The following is an 8,018-nucleotide window of genomic DNA, read 5'->3' as shown; positions in this document are numbered from 1 at the left end:
GGAAACTGGCAGGTTGCTAGGGACAACTTTAGCTCTTAGCTCTAAGAGAAATGTAATTACATTTAAATTTCAGGTTACACCTAGGCTAATAACAACAACTGGAAATTCCTGTGGGGAGGAGGAAGTGTTCTCTCATGAAGAGATAACAGAGGGTCACTTGCCCTTGAACCCAGAACAGTTTCGTACAGGAAGAACTTCACTCAGATACGGCCCCTGCTGGCCAATAAGGCACCTTTGTGCAGTTTAGAAAAAGGGGCCCCTTCCTCCAGGCAGTTCCCCCTCTCGCTTCCCAGCACCCTGGGAAAGGAGAAGCAGGACACATTACATAATCCTAGCAGCTCTCCCTCCCTCCCTCCCCTCGCCCCCCCCCCCCCCCCCCCCCCGCCCATTCCATTAACCTGGCAGGCCTAAGCTCTGAATAGACCACCCCAGAAGCAGAGAAAACCGCTGGTAGGTGTGAGAAAAGCTTGAAAGGCTTTTAACACTAACTTGGTCCAAAGTCCCTGCTCCATTTCATTCCATGATAAGGCTTCTTGTGGAGTTATAAGAAAGCTTTCTCATCACATTCCAGGCCTGACCTGGATTATCCTAAACTGTGATTACTGGCAATTTAGAATACATGAGAAAGGTACCAGATTTCTCCAGGATTTCCTTCTTTAAATTTTGCCTCATGACTGTCATCTTCAAGCATGGTTTTTGTTTTTGTTTTTAATTGTAGATATCATGAAGTTCCGTTCTTTTTAAGTAGGGTTTTGTTTTGGTTTTGGTTTCGGTAGCAAAATTGGCAATATGGTATGTTGGTTCCAAGCTTGATTTTGGGGTCAGAATGATCTAAGTTCCAATTGTAACTCCCCTACTTGTTCGCTGAGTGGCCCTGTGCAGTTTACTTCTCCACACCCCAGTTTGCTCATCTGTAAAATGGGGATAAGTAAAAGTATTTACCATAAAGAATTGGCCCATGGATTAAATGAGGCGAGGCACGGAAAACCCTTGAGGCTGGGCACACAGCACCTAAGAACCATTAGCTACTGCGAAGCTTATTTTAAACGGGTAAGGAAACGACACCTTACTTCAGGGTAATCGAGAAGGATGACAATGTTTTCTGTCCCTTGGAGAAATATCTGATTCTCTGTCTGGGGCCGAGAAAGTGAAACTGGGGCATCAGATTGTGCCAAAAGACTAGGAAGTGTTCAAAAACATAAGAGATACAGAAGGGATTCTTACTGGCCAAATTTGGGACAGTTTGAGCATCAGGATGAATAATGACTACAATTGGTAACACAACGAATAAAACAAAATCCATGTGTCCATAGTGATACTCCATACAAGAGGGAAAGGAAGGGAAAGAGCTAATAAAAATGGAAGGAATAATAGAATCGGAAATCACTATTTTGCAGCCCCCAATAAAATAAGTGATTTACACAAAGATTATCAACGGAGCCACTGGATAAAAGATGTTCACATCGCCTCAGATGACTTATGTGTTCCCAAGGGGGAAAATTTCCCTTCACAATAGGGAGATCTGGGGGTCACCATCTTAACTGAGCAATCAAACTGAGCATCACCAATGGTGCAACAATTATGTGCCTTCTGATGTAACAGAATGTGAAAAACACAATGTCACCTGTGAATTATTCCTGCCAACGTAACTAACATGAATCTAACCAAGCCTCATGACTATATTCCAGTGTACAGGAAAGATGGACACACGAGAACAAGTTAAGTTATACCAGGAGGAATCAAGAATATATCACCTCACGTGTGTTTCACTGTGACAAAGTCTCTCTCCTCAGCCAAACTTTTGTCCAGCTCCTCTGAACATCTTTTGATTAGGCCTTGACCTTGGTCCCCACTCTGTCCTGGGCCTGCCCAGCCAGTCTTAGCAAAGAATCTTGCTAAATCATCCCCCACCGTGGACATCTGGTCCCCCTTGACTTCTGATCAAGGTCCTCATCCCCCAGCTTTGATGTCTAAGCTCTAAGCTTTTACTTATCCCCATGACATCTGCCCTTGGTACTTGCCCATCCACTGACCCCCTCGTCCTGCCCATTGACTAGAAATCCCCACCTGTCCTTGTTTCAGAGTTGAGCCTGATCTCCCTCCCTTGTTACAATAATCTTGAATAAAGTCTTTCCCATCGTTTGAGAATAATTTTTTCCTTAACACTTCAAAAAGTTAATGTCATTTTTTTTTAAATGACATTACTTTAGAATAAAAGAAGTTAAAAGGACATAACAATCAAATGAATATAAGAAAGATACCATGATTGGATTCTGGCCAAAAAAAAAAAGGAAAAGAAAATCTACAAAAGATCTTTGGAAGACAATTGGATCCTTTTGATTATGGACTGGATATTACAAAATTATAAAATTGTTAGTTTTTGTATAGTGATAATGGCAGGGCTGTGCTTTGTCTGAAGGTTCTTGGGGAAGACCCGACCTTGCTTCTTCCAGCTTTTGGCGGTTGCTGGCAATCCTAGCTGTTTCTTGGCTTAGGACAGCATTAACCCCTATCTCTGCCTCCACAGTCACATGTCCTCTTCTCTGTGTCTCTCTGTGACTTTAAATCTCTTCTCTTTATAAGGACACCAGCTTTGGAGGGGCCCATCCTACTCCAGGACGCTCTCATCTTAACTTGATTACACCTACTTATAAATAGGTCACCTTCACTGGCACCAGGGTTTAGGACTTGAGCCTGTCTTTTGGGGGAACATAATTCAACCCACAACAAGGCTGAAATGTCAGCATGTCTGAAATTTACTTTCAGCTCTTTCAGGAAAAAAAAAATTATTGCTAGAGAAAGAGAGAGAAAGGAAAAATAATTAATGTAGTGAATGTGATCATTGTGAAATCTGGGTGGAAGATATAAGGGTGAGCATTGTATTCTTTCAACTTTTCTATATGTTTGAAAATTTTTAAAATAAAAAGTTGGAAGAAAAACAGATTGCTGACAATTCTGCCGTCCACAACCCTATTGTTTCATATATCTGGGGCAGAGCCCAGGAATATGTATTTTTAACAAGCATTCCCTCTTATTATTATTATTTTTTTTTTAGAGAGGGCGAGAGAGAGAGAAGGGGCAGAAGGAGAGGGAGAGAGAGACTCTTAAGCAGACTCCCTATTGAACATGGAACCCAACTTGGGGCTCGATCCCAGGACCCTGAGATCATAACCTAAACTGAAGTCAAGAATTGGATGCTTAACCTACTGAGCCACCCCAAGAATTCCCATTTTTAATAAGCATTTGAAGGTGATCCTAACGCAACAGTAGGGTTAAAAAATACCATAAATGTTAATACTATACTACACTATTCTATTAAAAACACTACTAATATGAAATACTAAATATATTATAAATATATATAAACACTAAAACACTAAAACACTAAATATATTTTAGGAAATATAAATACTAACTACCATAAACACTAAACACTATTTTTATATTTATAATATTAGATACTATAAATATCATAAATACTAAAAATATGAACGCACATGGATGTATTTAAATCCCCTGCCCCTTCTTTCTACCAACATACTCTAAGATGTATTCTTTTCAGAGTATAAATTTATATAAAATTGTATCAACATGCACACACACTCAGTACAAACATGGTGAGTATTTCAGTGAACACTGGCCAATGTAACAATGTGTAACAATTTATTATTAGATGCATACTTCACAGTAGGAGATACAGCCAAAGTAAGTTTATTTCTCTTGAGCATCAATAGGCTTCAGCTAGGATTTTTTTCCTTCCCCTCTCTGCTCTTATCTCTCTTACAGGTATATGCTTTTTTTTTTTTTTTTTTAACTCTCTTTACTCACAGTTTAGTGGGGTTTGGGGAGGAGGCTGAGGCTTATGCACATGTTCAATCTGCTATGTTTAATGGGAAGTCCTCAGAACCCAAAGTTTTCAACTCTAATTTTATTGAAATAAGCTTCCTCGTGTAAACGGAGTCCCAATTTCAAAATGGAAGTCAAGGAGAAATAGGACTTGATTCACATAGTTTGAAGACCACTTTCCAAAAATGCGTGGGTCTGTGTGGCTAAGTCTGAATGATCAGCCTAAGTATAATTGTCTGACCATCATGTGTATACACAGCTCAAACCCAAAGCCCCAGCCTCGTCCCTTTTGATGAAACACCAGTGCCCACAAACAGAAGGTTCCCCTTTTCTTGCCCTGGAATAAACAGGAAGGTCTCTTGGGGCTGTGGTCTTAGGGCTCTAGCTCTGCCCCTAATTTCTTCAGACCCTTTGCTAAGAACTGAGTCATTGCAACATCACGCCCAGCCAGCTGTCTCAGCACAAGAAAGCTTTGCTGTGGTATGAGGTTTTGTGGGCTGCAAACTACATCTAGGTCAGCAAATTAAACTCCACGGTGTGGTTCCAGAGTCCAGCTCCATCTACTAAAGGGCTGTCTGACTTCAGCCTCTGGGCACTGGCTCTTTTGGTGCTTGGGAGACCAGGCCCCTCGGAGGGTGTTTAAGGTACAACACGTCAAGCCTAAACCACTAGATGACATATGCCTACACTCAGAATCTTGTTTTCTCCACCAGGGCTCTAGGGTATGTGAGGGTAACAATACTCCTCCCCTGCAGACATTGAGATTTGTGTGTGTGTATTGGGACAAAGGGGTGAGATGGAGATGTGTTTCTTTGTTCCTTCGTTTCGCCTACTACGTGTGTTTCTTTGCTGCCACGTTGACCCAAACATGAGCTTTTTTTTTTCCAGTTCCCTTTCATGGAAGTTTTTTTTTTTTTTTTTTTTTTTTAAGATTTTATTTATTTATTTGACAGAGAGAGACACAGCGAGAGAGGGAACACAAGCAGGGGGAGTGGGAGAGGGAGAAGCAAGCTCCCCGGCTGAGCAGGGAGCCTGATGCAGGGCTCAATCCCAAGACCCTGGGATCATGACTTGAGCCGAAGGCAGCCGCTTAATGACTGAGCCACCCAGGCGCCCCTTCATGGAAGTTTTTAAGAATAATTTCACAACAGGTGACCAACTGGTATACCCAGATAGGGTTTTACAAAGAGCAGTATCTCAATGGAGTGGAGTCACGCTGGTTCAGGAACTGAGTCTCAGATTTATAGTGGATAAGCCCTCAGAAACTAAATTATGTTAAAAATTCAAAACAAACAAAAAAAATGCAAAACAACTCAGCAAATACTTATTTGAGTGTTTGCTGCTATCCAGGGCTCAGGAATACAGATGTGAAGACCAGAGTTGCCTCTCAGGAACTCTTTGATGTTGGAGGAAGACCATAAACATTCTAGTGGACGGCTACACTTTTTACTACCTCGAACCTCCTCACGCCTCTGGAAACAGTACCCCAAGTTCACTCTGGGGAAAACCCCTCCCTCGTCCTCTGTGTGCTTTCCAGTAGGACTGAATCTGCCCCTGGCTCTAGACCTGAGGTATAGACTCAGGCCTGGCCACAGTGATTGGTTTAAAGATGGGCATGAAACCTTCAAAACCAAAAATATCCATGAAATGTTTGCTGACAGTATTCAGGCAGAGATACTAGATACTTTTTACTAGGGTTGCTACCAATAAGGACGATATGAGACTAGAGTTGCCGGAAGCCACAAGATGGAAACCTAAGAATGAGACCAACATATAAAAGACAGATCTGAACGAGAGACACTGAGCTCCTTGGTCAAGCCATTCTTGAAGTTCCACATACTCCTAGACTTTTCTGTTAATCCTCCCAATAATCATTTTTAGGGGCACCTGGGTGGCTCAGACAGTTAAGCATCTGCCTTCGGCTCAGGTCGTGATCCCAGGGTCCTGGAATCAGGCCCCACGTCAGGCTCCCTGCTCAGAGGGGAGCCTGCTTCTCCCTCTCCTCCCCGCCTGTGCTCTCTCTCTCTCGCTATCTCTGTCTCTCTCTCAAATAAATAAAATCTTTTAAAACAATAATAATAATTTTGAAAAAAATAATCATTTTTACTTGTTTAAGCTACTTAGATGGAGTTTTCTGTAATTTGCAACTGAAACAGTTCTGTGTGGTAGGTTGAATAGTGTCCACCAAAAATTCACACCCAACCAGAACTCCGGAATGTGACCTTATTTGAAAATTGGGTCTTTGAAGATGTAATCAGTTAAAAGTGTTGAGAGGACATCACCCTTGATAGATGATGTGCCCCGAATCTAACGACTGGTGTCCCAACAGATGAGGAGGCCGGGGCTGGAGGAGGATGCTGCCAAAGGCCAAGGAGCGCCCGGGGCCACCAGAAGTGAGGAAGAGTCAGGGAAGGATCCTCTTGAGAGCATGTAAAGGGAGTGTGGTCTCGCTGACACCTTGATTTCAAATATCTGGCCTCTCGAACCGTAGAATGTCCACTGTTCGAAGCCACCCAGTTTGGGCTACTTTATTATGGCAGCCCTAGCAAACGAATACCCTCTCATATATGAAATCTTTCAATAAACATTTATTGGTTCCTAATATGTGTCCAAACAGATCTCAGCATAAAAATCCAGAGCATGCAGAGAGGTATTTGAGCTGGGACATTATGAGGCCTGAGGAACTGTTGGTCCCACCAACCTGCGCCGCCGTGGGTGCCCCTGGAAAGCCCCGGGGAGTCTGCAGAATGCATATTCCACGGGCTCCTCTTTTCTAGACTTCTTGCAGGCCACTCTCCTAACACACGCACTTCCTTTTCTTCAGTCAGGAAATGACAGAAATTGAAAACATTTCTCCCGGTTTGTTTTCTGTAGTCTTACTTTGTTTATAGAAATAGTTGCCCTGTAGAATTTCCATTTTTGTACATTTTCAAGTCTATCCATTTTTTTAATGGATTTTATTTATTTATTTGAGAGAGAGAGAGAGCATGAGTGGGAGGTAGGGTCAGATGGAGAGGAAGCAGGCTCTCCGCTGAGCAGGGAGCCCGATGCAGGACTCAATCCCAGGACCCTGGGATCCATGACCTGAGCCGAAGGCAGTCGCTTAACCGACTGAGCCACCCAGATGCCCCACATCCATCCATTTTTTTAACAGCTTATCACTGTTGGCTTTTTAAACATTCCCCTGTTTTTATCTATTGGGCTATACTGCGTGATAAAGTAGCTTCTTTTTGTTTTGTTTTGTTTTTTTCCTTATTGTAGAAAAACATACATAACAGAATTTATCATCGTAACCATTTTGAAGTGTACGATTCAGTGGCATTAAGTAAGTTCACATCATGGTGCAACTGTCACCACCGTCCGTCTACAGGACTCTTTCCATCTTGCAAGACTGAAACTCTACACCCATCACACAAGCACCCCCCTCCCCACCCCCACCCCCCGCCTCTAGGAGCCGTTCCACTTTCTGTTTCTATCATTTTAACTACCATCGGTGTATGGCGGCTTTCTTTTCTATGTGCTTCTACTTGCCTCACGCTGCACCTCCGCTGCCTTTTACTGGGTGTTCCCAACAAACCAGCAATGGTGACAGCCACCGTCTGCAGGGTCCAGGCTTCGTTCCCAGGCTCTACAGCCAACAGCGCTGATCCACCCGTGTCCCTGCCAGCTCGGTGGCGTTCGGCGCATTTTACAAGATGAGGAGCGTGTGGCCCCAACGGGCCTTACCAATGGCACTGATCAGTCTCCCGCTCTTACTTGGAAGGGGGGGGGGAGTCTGTGCTCGAGTCTGGGACTCCCTCCACAGCGCCCTCCTAGAAGACGGGCGTGGACGCCCTCAGAGTGAAGGGCTTCTACAGACCGCCGATCTCGTCTCTCAAATGTTGACCATTTCCTGGCTTTACTCCCACAGGAGAAACTTACTCTCATATTGCATATACCTTTTTCACCTTGAAGCCTGGTTACAAACTACAACTCCATTCGGGCGCCTGGCTGGCTCCGTCAGTAGAGCATGTGATGCTTGATCTCAGGGTTGTGAGTTCGAGCCCCACGTTGGGGGTAGAGATTACTTAAAAATAAAATCTTTAGAAAAACAAAACAACCTAGGGCGCCTGGGTGGCTCAGTTGGTTAAGCGACTGCCTTCGGCTCAGGTCATGATCCTGGAGTCCCTGGA

The sequence above is a fragment of the Mirounga angustirostris genome, unplaced genomic scaffold, assembly GCF_029215605.1.
Source record: "Mirounga angustirostris isolate CCGP_5_RB_7025 unplaced genomic scaffold, mMirAng1.0.hap1 SCAF_12, whole genome shotgun sequence".
Lineage (NCBI taxonomy): Eukaryota > Metazoa > Chordata > Mammalia > Carnivora > Phocidae > Mirounga > Mirounga angustirostris.
The sequence above is the reverse complement of the archived record's forward strand: the minus strand, read 5'-3'. Positions refer to the sequence as shown.